General features: G+C 47.8%; 1 pseudogene across 1 annotated transcript in view; it reads right to left on the bottom strand.

Annotated features, from left to right (window-relative positions):
* LOC144102548 (histone-lysine N-methyltransferase PRDM9-like) overlaps window positions 1–20,363 on the bottom strand; it is a 30,522-nt pseudogene extending 10,159 nt beyond the window's left edge. The window contains exons 1-6 of the transcript XR_013308218.1: window positions 20,309–20,363; window positions 19,913–19,996; window positions 5,426–5,542; window positions 4,443–4,544; window positions 3,959–4,035; window positions 3,276–3,464 (exon numbers count right to left, since the gene is read on the bottom strand). The product of XR_013308218.1 is annotated as a histone-lysine N-methyltransferase PRDM9-like (transcript). The remainder of the gene's footprint in view (window positions 1–3,275; window positions 3,465–3,958; window positions 4,036–4,442; window positions 4,545–5,425; window positions 5,543–19,912; window positions 19,997–20,308) is intronic.
* Between the last annotated feature and the right edge of the window lie 289 nt (window positions 20,364–20,652).

The raw sequence follows: 20,652 nt of genomic DNA on the forward strand, positions 1-20,652 counted from the left end.
GGCCATATTCGTCGTGACTGCCCGTACCGACGTATCTGTCTTCGTGGATTTGCCGTTGACGCACCACGAGCACGCTTCGGCCAACGTCCGCAAGATATCGACGACTTCCTGTGTCGCGATGAGTACTCGCCGAACCGCTTTTCGCGCTCACCATCGCCGTCAGCCTCGCGCTTTGCGTCGCCACGCCGCAGCTACGCAGTGGCGGTACGAGGAACGTCTCCCAGCCCACGTAGGGGAAACTAAAGACAGCAACCTCTGGAGGTGAGGTTGCTCACGAGCGAAATATCGAAGATCCTCCGACGACCACGCCGCACGAAGACGCCACCCTGGATACGCCGACGCCGCATACAATGACTTCGACCACGACGCGAACCGCCTTCAAAACGACGCCGCTGCCGAAAAACGCTTCGACGACACTGTCTACCCGCGATTCCCATACCCGACGATGCCGTGACCCGACGCCCAAGACGACGTGCAACGCAAGTGCCAGGACGTCCGACTCAGAAGTAGTTATCGATGGCCGGAAAGTTACCACTCTAGTCGACACAGGAGCCGATTACTAGGTAAAGAATGGAGCATTCGCTGCGCAGCTGTCACATATATTGAATTTGAAATAGAACTATGAACGAAAGAGGTTTCAAGAAGACGACGACGATGGCGATAAGGATGACGTGTATTAACCGAAGAATAAAAAAGATGAAGAATAAGTATTCGATGAGGTGGGAAGAGATGATTGGTGGAGATAAAAAAGATGACAAGGATGACGTGGACCAACGCCAAGGTTATAAAAGCGCGAGGGAGAGCGAGGCACGGGAAGAACAGAGAAGCCGAGGCTCCGGCGGGTTAGGAACGCTTCGGCGGGAAGAGAGCAACGCCGGCTATTGCTCCGGTAGCTCGAGTTTTATGGCTTCGCACCGTGGACTTCCTGCCGTTCCTGAGCCCGTTCCGAGGAGTCAACGGATAACTCTACCACCTGCTACGGCCAGTGGTACCTCCAGCGTTGTTGCCACCCATCCCGGTGGTGTCCCCAACGCCAACATAACCAGCACCACGTCCACGGGCAATTGAACCGGGAGCTCTTACGACGCCGCCAACGCTGCCAGCAACGCTAACCTGAGCACTTCGCACGCAACCTCGACGCCGACTACTGGACCCATGCAACGCAGCATCAGCACCGAACCGTGAGCACGAACGCTAGTAGTAGAACGTAGTAGTAAACTCTGGTAGTAGTGTTCCCGGGTCGTGTGTATTGGTAGCCTCTGTGTTTTGTGTTAATTTTGTTAGTTTTGTGTGCTAGTTCTCGTGTCACGTAGGGTGTATTAAATGTGCCTCTGTGTGGGCACATCTGTCGCCTAATCCATTCTTTCGGTCAGAGCGTTCTCCGGGGATCCGTGACAAAGTTAAGTGGCCACTATTTAGGTTAGCCGCTATTTGTCAGTAAGGCAGTTACTGACAACGCCTTACCATCTTATGAGTAATGGGCTTGTAGAGTGGTTCAAGGCAACCTCTAAAATATGATCAGGAAAATGTGCCAGGAGAGACCTACTGATTTGGAAAGATAGCTACCAGCGCTTTTTTTTTTCGCTTACCGCGAAGTACCGCAAATGAGTATTGGTTTCTCGCCCTTCGAGATGTATGGGAGAACCGTTAGAGCTCCACTTACAATACTTAAGGAGCTGTGGGCTAATAAAGAGATTGCGTCAGATCTCAAGACAACATACACATACGTTCTTGGGCTGCTTGACAAGTTGGAGGAAACATGCACGGCCGGCCGCGGCGGGCATTCTGCTCGGCAACCACAGAGCACGCTTGTTGCTACGCCGCCGCCGAGTGATGGAATTCATGTGGGCGCAAGTCAGCCCGAATAAAGAGCTTTATTTAGACACCATTTTCGCACCCTTTCTGCTCTCCGGACTGCAGTCGTCACTTCGTGACAATATTGATCAAAACACTCGACATCGATGGAGCCACCTCTGGATTCTTAGAGGTTTACTCAGGTGTGCCTGAGGGATAGGTTATGGGTCCAGTGCTGTTCAATATCTATATAAACAGAAGCTCTCGAACCCTGTGCGTCCGTGAAGCTGTTTGCGGATGACTAATTATATTTAATTCTATGCAATCTGTGTCCGACCAGCCTACCTTAAATACAAATGTACAATTATTAGCGAAATGGTGTAAGGAAGAGGAAATGGTTATTAACTTTGACAAAGCATTTTACATACAGCATAAATAACAACGCAATCAGAGAGGTAAAAGAATATAAGTATCTAGGTGTCACAATGAAGACGGCTCAAATGGACGAAACACAATGATAATATATGTTCCTCCGCCCGCTAAAGGTTAGGATTTCTCAAGTTTCGGATGGGCGGTTGTCCTAGCGCCCTAAGACTGAAAGCATATAAATCCATTGTAATGCCAAGTCTCGAGTATGCCTCATGGTATGGGACCCCTACACTACAGATGGCACTCAAAAACTAGAAACAATTTAAATAGGTCTTGCGCCTCACATTATTTTCAACCGTTACAGGCGCCTAAACTCTCCTTCCGCCATGTTGAAACTTGTGGCCTTAAGACCACTTGAACATAAAAGAAAGGCCGCCTCAACTTCCTTCATTCATTATACTTTTCTCGACATGGTGTTCAACGCGAAAATTACATCGCTAATGATTCTGTACGAGCCTCGCGTCATAAGCATACCATTTGCCTGAAACATATTTTTGCACGCACAAATACATACAAGTTTTCTTTTTTTTTTCCAAAGAACAGTTTCTGAATGGAATGCTCTACCGGACAGCTCTCCGCTGCTTTCTAATCAATCCTGATATTTTCACTACCGGCTTTGTAGCTGTACTGTAACCACATTTTCAAATGTACATTTACACTGCAGTTTTTGTGCTATATCTATATTGTTCGGTACTATCGTATTTGCTTTGCTTTTTACCCTGTACGTATTTCCCTCCGCTGCTTGAAAATACTGCATGTCCGCCGTATTCAATAAATAAATGATCACTATATAAATAAATGAAAGAGAATGCCGAGAGAGCTTCGAATTGAGCATTTCGATGGTATATCAGGTGATGGGTGTCTATCCTGGAATGTAGGTCGAATTAGACTACACATCAAAAAGTTCCTTTGCATCATACTTTATGGCAGTGCGCCACTGAGTGGAAATATTTCTTGTTGGTAACTATTTAACTGCTGTCGTAAATGACCGGGAAAACAGGTTCTCTAACCACTGCCTCAATGGTTCCAAAGGGGTCCTGTGCCCGACGCACCTGCCAGGTGTAGCCGTTGCCCTCTTCGTTGTCATCCACTTTGACGCCCTCGTAAGGACCAAAGTAGACCCTCTTGGGCAGTGGTTTGAGAGTGAACACGCCGTACTGGGCCCCTTTGATGGTAGAGCGACGGATGGACAGGCCCTCGGGGAGCGTCTTGTTGGCGCGCAGCTGGTCACCGGCATCCACCTGCGAACGGCGTGGCCGTTTCAGGCTGCCTGCAATGCCATTGGCTCCCCTTTTCTACAGCACTGGAAACACACAAACCACACTTCCAATATTCTCCGGAGCTGAAGTTTCAGACTATAAAACTCTCGTTTATGTTTGCATGAATCAAGCAGTCTATGCAGTGTTATGAAATAATGAAAAGAAGGCCTGATATGTGGGCGGGGTCAAATGGAAAGGCGCAGTGAACGGTCTTGATCAAGGCGGGAACCGGAACCACGCAGTCGGGAATATAATGAAATATTCTGTAAAAGGAGGGAGAGGGAATTACCACAGTTGAGAACTGCAATAAAACGAAGGCACGCACTGGCACTACGCAGCACTATCTCCGCTCGGCAAGTTCGCTGTCGTATTTTTCACCGGGCCACCATGTGCCGGCCGAAAACAGGCAGTTGCGAACGCGGTCTGAAGGCAGCTTTTCAGAATCGTCATCCAAAGTTCGCGTGCTTGGCACTCACCTCCGCGTCCTTGATATGGGTCAGTGGTCCGTGTTCGGGGCAGTCGCCGGGATGGTCGATGCCGCAGTCATCGCAGACTGGAAGCAGATTACCAAGACCATGGTTTCCGAAAAAGATGCGAGAGGATACCACATTTTATACGCAATGCTCGCTGACAGGAGTGGAATCGAACTGCGCCTGAAATATGCCTGTCTCGGTGTTCAAGACTCATCCAGGCCACGATAAAAGTGAATTCATCACAGCACTCCTTTTGTGCGTCACACGTTAACTGTATAAGAAGTTGCCCGACTGGCCGCTCCAGAAAGTGAAGGATGTAAATAGCCAAGAATATTTGTGCTCAGAGCTCTCGACGCTGTAGACAAGCCGCTCTGCATTTCATAAGTTCATCCATTAGCAGCTATACTAAAAGACCCATTTACAATGAAGTGTGCATTTCCCATCCTCGTGTTGGAAGCCAGTACACCGGCTTTCGCAGACAACTCACACAGGTATTCCTCGTCCGAGTTTTCCTCGCATTCCAAGTTGTTGACCTCATTTCGCTGGCGTCTCGGGTAGCGGGACCCGCTGGAAGACGTCTCGGGCGAGGCTGCATTTCACCCAAGGATAGTTGCAAGCATAGCTTGTCGCATATAATCGCGCGCATCGAGCTGCTATAACGGAATGCTACTATTCTGCGCTGAAAAACAAACATGCTGCAGACCAATTAAGTGTCATTTACTACATTCTATTAAAGACAGCAAAAACCAAACAGCAGTTCCCAGCACAGTAAAACATCGAACCACATATAATCATTAGTAATTAAGAGATGTTTCAAAACTTAAGCCCATAACGTCGCTCAAATCTCTACTGATTCCTGGCCGGAGTATCGAGATCTCGCTTATATTCGCTTTATTGACCTATATGTCTCCAGACTGACTCTTTTTCAGCGAGAATCGGTGAGAGCTTGGCTGAAAACTGTGTGATTGCGTCCGCAGTTAATTTTCGCCGAATAAATTAGCTCGTAAAACTCACAATTAAAGAAAACACAATTTGCAGCTGGATTATTGAACTGCAACAAATGCCTTTCCAACTGAAAACCTTCAAATTCCTGCATGAATTATGCTTGTTTCCAGCTGGATTATAGAGCCAGGCATCGCGTCCACCTGAAACAGTTCTTGCTCCCAGCTGGAAAATTTCCAAGCAGGAGACTCTCTTCAGCAGCCTCAAAGTGTCATTCCTGCTGGGAATTCAGCTGGCAAAGTACATTTCCAGCATTAGTACCCATGACGAAAGCCTGCCTAGTCTCTATTTTCACCTGAAATAGTCTTACTGTGTCGCCCTCTTTTTCGTAACAGTCAAAGAGCTCCGACCGGGTCTATTCTGCTCGCCTTTGGTCTATAAATAGCGATGCAATGTGTGTTCTCCGGTTGGTTTAGAGCTGCCGCCCCAGCACTTCATGTAGATGGGTCCACGAACCCGCACACTCACAGGAGGGCTGGCCGGAAGACCCCTGGCCGCTGTCTTCACCGTCCTCCGCGTAGCTGACTTCCTTGACGGCGGCACGCTTTGGGTAGCGCCTGCCGTCAGTTCCAACTGCACCGGTGACTGCGTCAAATAAGGTGGAGTATGTTCGGTGTTACGAAAGGCGGAGATGGATACCGCTTCTTTTGTGTGCGTAAAGCATTGTCATTCCAGGAACATATTTCATTTGTTTACACGTTTAGGGAAGCTGCATATATCAGATTGCGGCATCAATCATTCCCCACAGAACATGAAGAGGCTTTTAATCTCCACACTGTGTAAACCAAAGGCGTTTAACCCCAACCAGGGAACGATAAAGAAAGCTAAAAGATGATAGCGCGATTCAGAGGGAGGCAGAGGTAGGCAAAGTAACCTTGTGAAATCCACTAACCTTCAGAGCGAGCTAATGAAAAGCCAGTTATTAAATCTTAATTTTTTTAACTAGCTAATCTGTAGGATTTCCTCGTGAACTGACATCTGCCGTGGCTGAGACTATTTTCCTTGAAAGATTTTCTATTTCGAACATATTGTTTTTCGAAAGTTTAGAAAGTAGTCGCCGAAACACTGGCGATTATAGCAAATAAACAGATGCAATGTTCAGATGATTTTTCCCTCCATCCCACATTGCAGGGGCGAAGAAATTGATCACTTACGTGTTTCAACACGGTAATCATCTTCCGAAGGTCCGCTGTTTTCTCTTTCGGCACGATGTTGCTTGACGGGAGGAGCCCACAGCTGGCGGCTCCAAGCAGCGGGCTTCTTTATCTGTATTGAGCTCTTTGTCAGCCGTGCATGATAATAATAAGGTTCACAAATAAATCGCTATACCCATTCCATGGTCCAATAACTGAAACGGAAGACAGCGATGACGCTTAAAAAGGAAACGAATACTTGGTCGAAATTGTAGGAATAATATACCATCTAGATTAGTCCACGAGTGTATATAGTAGAGCTCAGATATCGCCAGAAAGTGTGGTTGATGGCCATTCAGAGTGCTATCTGGGCTTAGTTGCACATTCATTTACAACTTTACGTTAACAACCAGTAAAGTTGAGTTTTCTTGCAGGCTAAGCAATCTTCGAGGAACCCACTACAGTATCACCTTTCCGGAGTGTAGTGCAATATTTATACAGTGCAGCGCAGCACCCGTACTGTACTGTTACAGTTACAGTACATCATACACACAGTATATCACCGTACTGCACCTTGCTACAGCATATTCATACATTCACTGCACATTGCTTCGCCCGCACGGGTCCTAAGGTCTCAGACGTTCTTATTGCATCTTAAAGGGTCTGTCTACTGTCAGAGACAAAAACAAAATAATGGTACAATCTGATCAGTCCTACTCTGTGGTTGTAGAAATGAATATAAAACTGGCGAATTGTTCAGCAATCAATAATTTAAATTTTGGAAGAGAAGTTAACTCCAAACTGGACAGGGCACGTGCAGTGCTCGGGCTCTCAATATGCTGTTAGGCGGTCTATACTGCGTAGTCTGTGTAGTCTTCATGAAGAAGACTTGAGTGCAATTCAAAGTTGCCATTATTATCGAAAAAAACATATTCTTGTTATTACAAGAAGAAAAAGGCGGCAGTGAATTGTTTTGTAATGTAATTAGCGACAATGTACTGCGAGGTTTAGCGCATATTTTATCGTCGCTTAAAATGCTTAAGATGATATACTGCACGCCATTACAGTATTCAAAGCCAAACTCATCTGCAGCTTCCAAAGACAAAGAAAGAACCGAGGGTGAGGGATAAGGCGACACCGGCTTGACCGCCAGCGTTGGCCCACTACAGATTGCAGAGAGCGGACCCGTACGTACTGGCGTGTCCTTGCTTTGCTTGCTGTGGTTTCGGGTCGGCGTTCCTGAAACGAATCAGTCGAGTGGATATATAAGGTATCACAAAAACAAGGATATATATATATATATATATATATATATATATATATATATATACGCTTCTTGTTTTTCAGGAATAAATGTTGTGCACGTTATTGTGTACGTTCTGCGTGGTCAATATTTATTGTTGAACAGGTATTTATTGAAGGGGGCAGACACCGTTTCGCGCGCCATGCACTCACCCGTTCTTCTGGTTCAGGATATTCTGGCTACCTGGCCTTTCCGGTCGGGTATCTTCGTCCACGGATCGTCAACTGTTTTCGAAATTCACGGTGCAAGCCCTTACCTTGACGATCCGCCGACTATTTGAAACATGTATTCACGAACGAACACGGTGAATCAGCCCTCCCTCCAAGATTAGACAAAATCTGCCCTCATGTCTGGCAACCCGGGACATCACCTCGTGTATTTAAACGGCCACCGCAGCCACCGTCATTGGGGCAAGACACCGTTCCGCGCGCCATGCACTCATCTGTTCTGCTTCAGGTTTGTTATTTAAATAATTTATGCACTAAGATCTGAAACCCTTCCTTGCGATGGTGTCGTGCCCACTTGACATCAAAGAACCTTTTTCTTTTTTTTATTAAGCAGTACTTGACAGCAGTAATGCATGATGCTGTGTCACATTTGTTGTTGATTTTGTCGGGTGATGTAGAAATCAATTATGGTCCAGATATGTCTGTGGCAGGATCACAGACTGAATTATCGATGTCAGCCCTCCTAACCAGCCAATAGTCACATGTTTTGCAAGATTTAAGGAGCGGGAAGAAGTATTGGCAGCCTGTAGCAAATCGAAATGCACCGTGTATTTAATTCGCGAGGATATTTCACACTCTGTTCGTACTGCTCGCTAGAAACTACCCGAATTCGGTCGGCAACAAGACTCAGTATTTAAGTTACGGCATGACAAGCTGACTATTGGTGGGTGTCACAAAATTCGGCGCATGTTCGAAACAAACAGGCGCTGCGCCTAAGCAATCGCGCCCGCGCGCGGTAAAGTAAAACAAAAAAAAACACCGAAGAAGGACCCCGGAGCGCGCGGTGCTTTTCACTCAGCTCGCCGGCGGGGCGACAAAGTAAACATAGACACGCGCAGCGTCGATTCTTCTCGAATGTTGGAGAAGTTTTTGCTTGTTGTCGACGGAAGGGGGTAACTTTGTGCGCACCAATTGATACCCTCCCCCCCACTTCGCTCCGGCGCCGATGACTCAGCGTGCCGCGAATGACCTAGATTGTTCTAGAAGGTGGTTTCCGCGCTCGACCAATGGGGTCGCGCGCCCGGCGCAAGAAGGAGAAGGAGTTGGTGCTGTTGAAGCTGCGTGTATGTGCGCGCCTGCCCTGGCGCGAAGAACAAACCGACGCGGACCGCGCCTATAAATGAGGGGCTGCAACCGCTGTCTGTGAGCGCAAGCCGCCGTTTAAGCTTTCGAGAAGCGCTCGACTCCCGGGAGAACACCACTCGACCAGCCAAGGACGGACCAGTGAGGCAACGTGCGCCAGTCTGCGGATCGGCTTCGTCGTGCTCCTCAGGTCGTCGGACTGTCGCAGTGCCCGGTGAAGAAATAGTGCTTTGTTTAATTGTCTCTCTGTGTGTTAGTGCACTTTGGGTGCAAAGATTTTGTTGAATTGTATCTCTCTCTGTGTTGTGACTTTGCATGAGTAGCATTGTATTTGTGAATCTCTTTGTATGTGCTCGTACGAGTGATTGTAAATGCCTCTGTATCGTCTCTTAGCTGTGTAAACTTTTTTGTTTTGTGAACCTTTGGCTCCGACCCATTCTCTGGCTTGCGACCGGCGAAAGCTGGGCACCAAACGACCAACCCCCTTGTCACTTGGTAGCTGGTTTCCGGCTGAGTTGAGGGCATCTCCTCTGTGACCGAGGCCGCCACCCCCACACTCTCTAAGGGCGTCTGGGAGCGCACGAAAAAGTGCGCGAAGTGGTGACGTTGGCTGTAGTTATTTTTATAACGCCGAAGCTGATTCAGCAAAGAAATAAAAAAATAATAATTTCGACAAAGCGTGTGCCTTTGCAGAATGCTTGAAAAATTGCATGAAATACACCATCTAATTCAGCTTCAGGCCCTGGCGGTATTTCGAACTTCGTTCTCAAATCATGCGCAACAATTCTATCCGAATATCTAGCCATAATCTTTAACCTGTCTCTTACTATTTGTGATTTACCAGCAGACTGGAAGATGGGTAGCGTTGTGCCTGTTCACAAGGGTGGACTTCGGAACCAAGTGGTAAACTATAGGCCGATATCTTCAACTAGTGTTTGCTGCAAGACTTTGGAACACGTTATCTACTCAAATTTAATCAAACACCTTAATAAAAATAACTTTCTTGTTGTCTACCAGCATAGGTTTCGTTCTGGCCTTTCTTGTGTTACGCTGTTAATCGAATTTTCGCATGACATTTAGCTTCCTGTGATCTGGGCATACAGACGGATTGCTTATTACTTGATTTCCAAAAGGCGTTCGATGCCGTCTCCCACATTCTTCTTTAGCACAAGTTATCCTTTCTCGGCTTGCCGCACAACATACTTTTCTGGATACAAAATTATTTGACAATACGCGGTCAAAAGGTCTTGAATAACGGCTCCCAATCGACAAACGTTTCCGTGCTTTCAGGTGTGCCCCAGGGCTCAGTGCTCGACCCACTACTGTTTGTGATCTACGTAAATGACATTGGCTATGGTATAACCTCCGAAATAAGAATCTACGCTGAAGATTACCTCTTCTACCGAAAAATAAAACATGATTCCGACAGGATCTACCTTTAAAATGACCTGAACAGTATTTCATCCTGATGTCGCTCCTGGCTTATGGATCTAAATGTGTCTAAATACAAGCATATGTTCGTTTTACCCGAAAGCATAGACCGATCAATACACAATACTTTTTAAACGATGAAATGATCTCTCAAGTAAGCGAGGCAAAATACCTAGGAGTAACAGTTGGCTCCGACTTGGCATGGAACCACCATGTAGACATTTTAACTCTGAAGGCTGCCCGCTCTATATATTTTATCAAACTAAACTTTAAATATGCTCCACAAGATGTGAAAAAGCTGCTCTACGTAACAAATGTCCGCCCAATCGTGGAATATGCTTGGGTCATAAGGGACCCATACACGCATGTTCTTAACAACAGATTGGAAAAAAAATTCACAACCGAGCCGCCCGGTTTGTGTCCCACAAATATTCGCAGCGAAGCAGTATCACTGACATCAAAAGTAGCTTAGGATGGCCTCTTCTATCCTCATGTCGGCAATTTTTTCGACTCGTGTTTTTACGGGACTGATTTCAATGTCGCACCGTATTGAACAAAGATGCCGATCTTTTACCACCTACTTACATTTACCAGCGTCGAGATCACCCGGATATGATTAAAGAAATATCAGCGCGTACCTCAGCTTTTGCACATTTATTTTTTCCACGCACAATCACTTCATGAAATAATCTTTTCCGCGACATAGCTGTGGCTACATCCGATTGAGAATTTTCTGTTGCGCTAAAGGCTTGTCTGGTTTAACACTTATTACCGTAGTCTGTATGTCGACATGGTGGGGAGAACATTCGTTCTCTCAGTTACCGTGTTTTACACTTACCTAATTCTTAGTGTGCGCGGCGACATTGCCATGTATTTCCAGTCAATTCCCAGTGTTCATTTACGCTGATATTTTGTCGCATGCTCTTGCTATGTCCTATCGGAGTGCTTGCATTATCCTCTATTATTGTTTTACCTGTTTGTATATTTGTTTCCTCGGAGCTAATGTAGTGAAGGATACTGTGGTACACCCCATATAATGTCCCTGCGGGCGAATGTAGGTACATGTATAGATAAATAAATAAATAAATAAAAGCACCCTTTTTATGTTATGCCCGCTCAGGTGTTCAGGGGAATTGAATAAAAAATGCATATATATATTCCTCTCGCCAGAGATACAAGAACTCACAGTATAAGGTTGATTGTAAATTTTTACCCACCACGTTGCACGATAAAAGAACGCTCCATTATGGAGAAGTTAAAAATTTTACCACACAGGTGAAGAACAGTTGTAAACTTTTTCTGAGATATGCTGCAGTGTAACTGCAAGTTGCCTGTCCTTAAGAGGTCATTAATGCGGTTTCGTTTAGTGCTGAAGTTTTGTGGTAATATTTGAGTACTCTAACCTGAAAGATTAATGGGCGCACCGTAACGGTGGTGATACAGTAAGCACCGGCGGGAATCGGAGGAACGTTTCCAAGGGTGTTCAAGGGGCTCTGAAAGGGCCTCTCAAAAAGGCGCGGTATTCCTGTGATGTTAAAAGATGCCGCTTGACGAATGTTCTAAAGCAAGAATTTTTTAAAATGTCTTTTCTATAAGCTGAGATATCTGTGGACAAAATTTAAATGTCAGCCTCTTCGTGCATTTCCTTCTCCTCTCGTCACTTTTTGCACGCTCAAAGGTCGGCGCTCCTCGCGAAGGTATCCGCCGTTTTCACGACGTGACTGCGCATGCGCCCATCCCCTGGCGGCGGTGTCGCGAAACATATTGGAAGGGTCGCTCGCTCCACTCGAGACCGGTCGTGGAAGTGTAAACAAACCGGCATTCTACGCGGGGTGCTTTGCTGCGGCCGTCAGGCGTTCAGCGCGACGCATTTGGCGATACCTACGAAATGTGTTGCATACGGCAGCAATGCCCAATATGTAAAGGGAAGTAAACTTGGATTTTTTCGCTTTCCGAGCGCTTCCCGGGACAGCCTTCGACGCGAAGCGTGGATAAAAGCAGTTCGCCGGCTCGACGATCGTGCCGCCCTTGGGAACCGTCAAGCACGTCAAGACTGTGCGGGAATCACTTTGTGACAGGTACGGACGAGGTACTGCGGTTAAATGCGTGTGCAGTCTATCACGAAGTGTTTTATTAATGGGCAGGAAGGCATCGAATGTCACCGCGGCACCCAGACTTCGTTCCGGCGCTTTTTGCTTTCTCAAACAAGAAGGCCAAATGGGCAAGTGCTGTGAGCCGCTTTCAACGCGCGATGGAGCGGGCAACGAAAAAGAACCTACGAGAGCATTCACGCATGGTGCTAAAATTTTGTCATAATTTCCTATGGAAATTTCCTTGTTTATGCCACTACACCCTGGCCAATCCCCCGTTTTGGGTATGTGCCATGTATTAAGAGGCAGAAGGTGAAGAAGGTGCGTGTGTTTGCATCATATCCATGATGAAGAGCTCTGCGTGGTATCGCCGTAATGACTCAATGTGCGCCCCTCGCGCTCGTCTTTATGGACGCACATGCTTGTTTAACCTATGCAGCGGTGTGCTGTGAGAAAATAAAGTGAAATTCTAGCTGAGCTGCCATGTTGCGAGTACGCTTGTGCTTTTATAGTTCGTGTAGCTATTCGGCAGCGCTTGAGCACAACGATTGCTTGTGAAAACTGTTGTCCCCAGTCTTTTTCTGTACTACGGCGTGCACGATGTAGTATCCACCTTTCATGAATGGCAGGCATATACAGCAGAAAACGCCAACCTCACTGATAGGGGATATTTCATTGAACATTATGTTCCGAATGTAGCCTTCATCTCTGAAGCGGCGGCCCTTGCTAGCTGGTGTTCGCATCGCATGCCGGATGATCGGAGATACTGAAGAACTTGCTTTTCGGTGGGCAGTACAGCCTGCCTCGGACTTTGCACCAAGCCATCAGTCAACCCTAGAAATCCTCCAGGTACCAGGTGCTGCCCAGGACACGCCATCGTTGACAGATTCCAACAAAACGTGCTCCGCAGCGGCACTCAGTCCGGCCGGGTTGGGCGCGCAGTACCCTACCAGTGAGCTTCCAGCGTTGTACGCGAGGTGGCAGCACAGGAAAATGAAAAAGGCGGATTCCCCAGGGGGTGGAGCTTCCTGACCCATCGGGGCGACGCTGCTGACTGGCCGCGGCCATGGTAGTTGCGTGACGCCTGAAAGAATCTGACCAACTGCTGTCTCTGAACAGAATTACGCAGGCGCGTGTGACGGAGAAGGGCGCGAGCACAAAAAGGACGCCGGAAAGGACTCGCCAGCTTTCGCGCGGGTTTGTGGGTTCTCTGCTGTATGTAGAAGTGCATTATTTGGCAGAGGTGTTCATGACGAAGGAATGTAGTGATTGAGCGCGATCATGTACTCTCTTAAATGCGTTTCAGGGCTCCTTTGATTATAAATTCCGTCACTAATTTAGGCATGGCGTAGTTAAAACAGGTACTACGTGCCGGGCGTGTAGTCATACCGAGAATCTCCGAATTGGTTTACTAGTGCAGCAACTTCAACTGACGGAAAAGGAACCGTATCGCCTGCATTTCCACGCAACTTTTGCAAAATAGTGCGCGCATTTTTCTCTGCAAAAATTTCCTTGGAAGAGTAGTCCATCCACACAAAGGAGCTCATTCATTCAAGAGGCCAATGAACGAAGGCATGGTTTACCCTGCCCAGTGGCCGTGTATTTGTAATTGCGTATGTGTGGTGGGTGCGCGCGTGCGTGTGTGTGTGTGCGCGCACGCCGGTGTGTGCCATTTGTTAATGCCAAATTAGGTCGTCCTCATGCAAAAACCATCGGGTTTCTCCGTAGAGTAATTCCCTGATTGGTCGAGGGGGCCATTACGTCATCAGCACCACCAAGTGTGAAAATCTGGGCAATTTTCTAGTACTTTCCACTGAATTATCCTAGCGACACATCCTCCCACATCAATCCGCTCTCAAACCCCACCAATCCACCTATCAGAATTAATATAACCCGTTAATCCGCATTAATCCACTTTAATTCATTTTATGGGGAGGGCTTACTTTCAAAATTTGGGGATCCTTCGGAATAATTCGGGGTGGGCCAACTTTCCAGTGCAATCGCATTTTATTTGAATGTGGTTAAGAAGGCCCGAAGTATTTTAAAACTACCATTATTATTGTAGGTGAGGTGAGGCTACCATACGCGACATGTATAGGGGCAAGCCGTGGGTTCGATACCTATCGCAGCGATGCGCGCTTCTTGTGTTCTATATTTTACCCGCTGGGGGCCCTCAGTGGATGGCACCCGGCTGCTAAGCCCCAATTAAGGACGCGGGATCGAATCCCGACCAAAGCGCACCTTCATTTTCATGGAGGCAAAGTGCAAGACACATGTTCTGTGCCATATATCACCGCACGTTAAATAACCTATAGCTAGTTAAGTGGTCTAAATCAATACAGATCCCTCCACTACGGCGCCTCCAATACACAGGTAGCTTTGCAACATGATGCAGACTTGTTGCACAATTAAACGCGTGCCGTATACAGCTTCCCTCAGATAAGCTGGTGAGTTGTTCGAGCTCAAATCGCGCCCAGAAATGGCAATAGAATTGTTTTATGCTGCATGTGGTTGGGGTAATTGCCTGAATCGATCAATAAAAAAGTCGGATATTCGCATCGCCTGCGGCAACGAAGAAACGAAACTAGCCGTTTCTCAGCGATTGCACCGGTAGCGCCATCTCATTTGTCGGTCGTGGATATTTGGCAAAGAAGTCGGGTGGGAGACGCTTTTTAGCGAAAGGGGTTATATTTGGCGGAGTTTTCGGCAAACTATGTTTTTTTCTTTGTGATCATTACTGGGTCTCTTCGATTTACAGCGTCCTGGCAGCCCGTGGCTGCCAGCAAGTTCGGCCCTGACAGGAAAGCGCATCATCATCACATGGGCTGGCGGCCACCGGAACCAGCCAGCGGCAATCACGGCGGCAAGCCAAACACGGATCACGGAGGGGCAGATGCTCTGCATGGATTCGCGTTCTGCTGTGTTTCGTTGCTAGGCGCGCGTACGACAGAAATTAATAGGCTGCTTGAGGTCTAAAACAGCGACCCGAAGTTATTGAGGGCTGCCGCAGACTGCAGAACCAACAGCTGATCGTGCTCGCACCCGTACACATTGGCGACGACAACGCTAGCGTGGCCTTCGGTGCACAGCGTGCTTGCTGTGTGAGCTTCGAGAAATCCTCAAAAGCATGCAATGAGCAATCGCAGTCTAACGTCTTCAGTTGACACCACGTCGGAGGCAAATACTGCCCGTGCGTTGTTCATCAGACGACACGCAGTACTCTCGGATTATCGGTGTTTCATTAAAGCTGCGAACTGGGCGAGTTGGTATTGATTCATATTTGAACAGCGCAATAAAACAACGGGACACAACGAAGAAAGGACACCACAAGCGCTGACTCGCAACTAGAATTTTAGCAACTAGAATGATTAGCAGCTTTGTATCGTTTTTCTTTTGGTTTTTCCCTCTTGTTTGTGTTTGGCGTTCTTAGTATTTAAGATGCTTGGACGTGAATTAAAATTCTAGTTGCGAGTCAGCGCTTGTGGTGTCCTTTCTTCGTTGTGTCCCGTTGTTTTATTGCGCTGTTCAAATATGTATCGGTGTTTGTTTACCACGCAGTAAGTATGACTGGTATATATGACCGCAGACGATCGGCCCCGCGTGGTGATTGACTCTGCGCTGCCGTCGTTGCGATCTCTACGTTCGAGAATTCATGAGGGCTGTAATCAGAAAATAATCGGTATAGGTTCCGCTCAGCTGCAGTCTGTCGGCCGCCGGCTTTTGCTGCCGGCAAGGAATGCACGCATAATTGAGCGACAAAAGCGATCAGCTGATTGAACCTTCATCTAGAACAGGCGGGTGTACTGTACAAATTTAGCTGCGTGTCGTATGTGTAGTGCTACAGCATTACCGCAGAGGACTGGCACTTGAATGAAAGGCGCTGCAATAATAGTCCGGCCTTGCGTGTCGGCGCCTCACGTACCGCCGTGTGCATGCATGCGTGATTATCCGCGCTGGGAAATTCTTTTTATCTCTTTAATGAGCCATCCGTGAGGAGATGCATGTGTAGGGTACTTCTCAGATATTTTAAGTGCACTTAAAATATCTGAGAAGTACCCTACACATGCATCTCCTCACGGATGGCTCATTAAAGAGATAAAAAGAATTTCCCAGCTGGGACCTTCTGCCACAAACATATTTGTGGCAGAAGGTCCCAGCATCAAGCTGTACGACAGTCGGCGATGGCAGAATAGAGCACTCTCCTCAATCGGATATGCCTGTATGACTCGAGCAATGTGCTCGTGAGGGCTTTCAATAGAGGACATGTTCCAATCAGTCAAGCGTTTCTCAAACTATATCCGCCTTTCCACTGCACAGATCATAATGAAGACCACGCTCTTATCGCGCTCAACTAACACCTCGCCAAACACGTTCAGCACATGCATATATGACCCGCCGCGGTGGCTCAGCGGCTAGGGCGCTCGGCTACTGATCCGGAGTTCCCGGGCTCGAACCCGACCGCGGCGGCTGCGTTTTTATGGAGGCAAAACGCTAAGGCGCCCGTGTGCTGTGCGATGTCAGTGCACGTTAAAGGTCCCCAGGTGGTCGAAATTATTCCGGAGTCCTCCACTACGGGACCTCATTCTTCCTTTCTTCTTTCACTCCCTCCTTTATCCCTTCCCTTGCGGCGCGGTTCAAATGTCCAACGATATATGAGACATATACTGCGCCATTTCCTTTCCCCCCCAAAAAAACCAATTATTATTATTATTATTATTATGCATATATGCGCGCGTCAGAGCGCGTACTTGGAGCTGCAATCTGCGGCCGCCCTCATGAAAGGCCGCGAACACCATCGCAATATCAGGCAGGCGCACGAAATTAACTGCCGAAATATTTTGTGAATTAGAACTATGCGATCTTACTATGAAGCGAGCATTGGTGCTTGCGAGGTGGTGAGACGATCGAATTGCGATCACACACACGTAAGCAAAACAAATAGATAAACAGCGAGAACTATCGCAAAAGGTGCCATTGCAGGCGGCACAGACTATATGCACCGTGGTCTAGTCGAAACAAGCGCCTGCATCGCGCAAAACATCTTATGAACAACCGCGGTCCTTCAAGTCGACATAAAAACGGACGCGCGCGCTTCCCGCTACTGTAACCACCTCTCCGTCGTCTGCTAGATGCCCGAGCGCTGCCAGCCACGGAGGAAGATCAGAGGTCCGTTCGATCCGCCTGCACTCCCTGCTGCAGTTCTGTAAAGTTCCGTGACGGTGCTGCGAGCGTGCAGCGCCAGTTCCAGCAGTTCAAGTGCTGCCTACTTCCAAAACGAATAGTCGAGTGCAGGCCTGGTCGTCTGCTAGCCTTGGCGTCGCCACCAAATTGCAGCTAGCAGCGTGGCGCACCAAATCAACGGCCGCCAACATCCCGAACCGCGTGAAGAATTTTCAAACAGCACATCGCAGCGAAGTGTTACCATGAATCAGCCTCGATGGAACCTCGCGGCAGCTAAGCGAAACGCACGTGTGTTCTTTTACTGAACACGACTGAGCTGCGCGCGTGCCGACTTGCATGCTAAGTGGTTGTTGCAACAACGTGCATCATGCGCTGCATGCACGTGTTTACTTTTTAGTTAACATAACCGGCTTCGAGAACTAATATAAGTTTATTAGTAGAAAGAAAAGACGCCAGTTACGGGTCCGTCGGGAGCACGATAGTCGAGAGATGCGAGGTGCCAGCGAGGGCCGCCGTCCCCACCTCCGTCGCCGCCTTCTCGGGTGGCCACTCACTTTCCATGAGAGTCGGCAAGCCCGTGTGAGGCACTGTGGAATAATTTGAGTATATCCGTCGTTTATCGCAAAGCGCAAGCCATCGTCCAGCAAGCCGTCGTCTGCTTCCATGGCGGCTGCAGCTCCACTTTCCTAATCTAGACCTGCACTTTTTTTGAAACGAATGGCGTCGTGCAGCGGCGCCATTTTGCACCGCTGGAACGAATGGCGAAGTGCAGCACCGCGAGAACCAGTTCCAAGTAGTGTAGGCGTATCGAACGGACCGGAGGTCACACTTGTATGCGCCGACGGGGCCGTTTCATCATCTTCCATGGGCCGTATGCAGTGGCGGCGCCATGCGGAGCGTCGTAGAAGCCGCGGCGAAAAAAAAAATGCAGCGCCCGGGCAGACGGCTCCGGCGCTCTCTCCAGCGGCGCGCGCTCAAAGCAGACGACAAGCAGACGGCACGGCTGTTTGGTTCAGCGGGCACGCCGTGACGTTGTATTTCTGCGCCCTTAAGTCAAACAGCAACAGTTCTTGTCGGTGTCTGTCCTCAGATGTTTGAAGCGCAGCACCAGTTGCTCTCGGCCTACCAGCGGTAAAGAAGCGCGCGAGAGTGCCCTCAATAGAAGTCAGGCGCGCGCGGCTGAACGGAGGCGACACGCTCGACCGGTTGCCTTGGCAACCGAAACCAAGACCTACGGAACTAGAGACCTGCACATTTGGCGGCGTCCTATGGGACTGCGTGCGCCAACTTTCGTTAACTTTTTGGCCGTTTAGGGCGCTCAATTGACCTGTTCGTTTGTCATGATATTCATCATCGCCTGCTTTCGACAAGTGATTTCTCTCCTCTCACTGCCTCCCTGTGCATTTGTCCCGTCTCATTATTTTTAAAGCTAGCAATGAACAATGCAAATATGACATTTCTTTAAATTCTAGCGGTGAATATTTTGTTTGCTCGCATTCCAGGCGTGAGACTTTCTGGCACCTTTGCTATGCAATAGATGAATGATGAATACTCACAACGTAGACAAATGACAAAACTATTACATCCTTGAAGTAAAATAACTGACGCCTTCTTGCTTAAAAGGTTAATTGTAGCGCCAGGCCGCCCGTAGCTGACGTTTCCTAGCGGCAAAAGCCTTAAACTGGAACGTGCGCGCTGGAGCAGTGCCAAATGTGCAGGTCTCTAGTTCAGTAGGTCTCGACCGAAACGGCGGTAATTTCTTTCCAGGCTGCCAGGCGCCGCCAGCATGATAGTGGCTCCGCGGGCTTGTGACCTTTTCTGGTCGCCGCAAACAGCCGTTTCCACTGCTAAAGGTTTTAGTCTCCGTGGTGCCAGCTAAAGCAGTTGAAAAAGCGTCTTCAAACCTCCCGCAAAAGCACCCTACCCCTATTCTTTGCCGAATCTACACAGCCGGCAAACGAGATGGCGCCACCAGTGCAGTCCCTGAGATAACGGCCAGTTTTTATGGTTGTCGCCGCAGACGATGCGAATATCCGACTTTTTTTTTTTTATCGATTCAGGTAAGTACCCCAAAACAAATGCAGCATACAACAATTCTGCCGACCTGCTGCCCTTTCTGTGCGGAATTTGAGCTCGAACAACTCACCTAGTTTAGCTGAGAAAAGCATATTCTACGGCGCGCGTTTGACTGCGTAACACGCTCTATTTATTATGATATGCATATGGAAAGAAGCAGCTCACACTAACAACTTATGCGACCGTCCAATCTGAAAAGCTGCTTCCTCAATACCAACAAAATATTGGTTGAACATATTTTGCAACATCTATTTTAAAGATCGAACAAAACTCATTCTAAGCGTATACAGTGTCGCGGACCTCTCCGATATATCGCTCTCAGATACGACGTGCATCTTTCCTTCAGCATATGAAGCAAGAAAGTGGCAGTAAAAATAATAAAAAAGAATTATCGTAGCACTTAACACTGCGACAGCTCTTTATATACTTACGGGAATTGGACTTTTTTGGAGGTTTAGCCGGTATAGCTGGGGCCGGTTTTGGTTTCATAAATTCGGGAAGCGGTGGTTTCAGGTCTGCAAAAATACAGGTAAGGGTCATATCTGCTTCCGGCAATTCTTTTTTGTTTCTATCTCCTCTTATATATGCTAGCAGTCAGTGAAGCTTGTTTGTGTGCACGACTGTGAGCCGTTAATCCTGGCCACAAAATTCATTCAAATTTTCAAATCGAGGGGCATCATGCAATTTTCTAATATGCACAGCTGTTGTGTTTGAAAATTGCGTCATTCTGGTAGCCATGAGGTGTATTATTCACGGAAAATTGCTGAAGCAAGACCTATTTTGAAACAAACAGCTCCGAAGGAAGGCAGTAAAAAGAGTTCACTCACCCAGCTTCACCATCAGCTCGTTGTTCTCTTTTATGTTCGCGTACCGCGTCTTCATGTATTCCGTGAGGCTCTTCCATACTTCGTCAGTGAAATACTCGCGAATTTTCTGTAAAGTCGTCCTCGCTCGCCATCTCAATCGACGGACGAAAGCCTCGGCAAATATCTCTCTCAACTGCGCCGTAACTGCCGCTCGCAAAGGCTGTCGTCTGCTTGAGCGCTTAGCGGTTTATGCAACGATAAGGCAGTTTAGGCATGCAAAATTAGTTTTGGTTAACTATCACGCATCTAGTAATTATTTTCTGAAGGTTTTGTGATGAATCTTATTAACACAAGTTATGCATTAC

The sequence above is a fragment of the Amblyomma americanum genome, chromosome 8, assembly GCF_052857255.1.
Source record: "Amblyomma americanum isolate KBUSLIRL-KWMA chromosome 8, ASM5285725v1, whole genome shotgun sequence".
In the NCBI taxonomy this organism is placed as follows: Eukaryota; Metazoa; Arthropoda; class Arachnida; order Ixodida; family Ixodidae; genus Amblyomma; species Amblyomma americanum.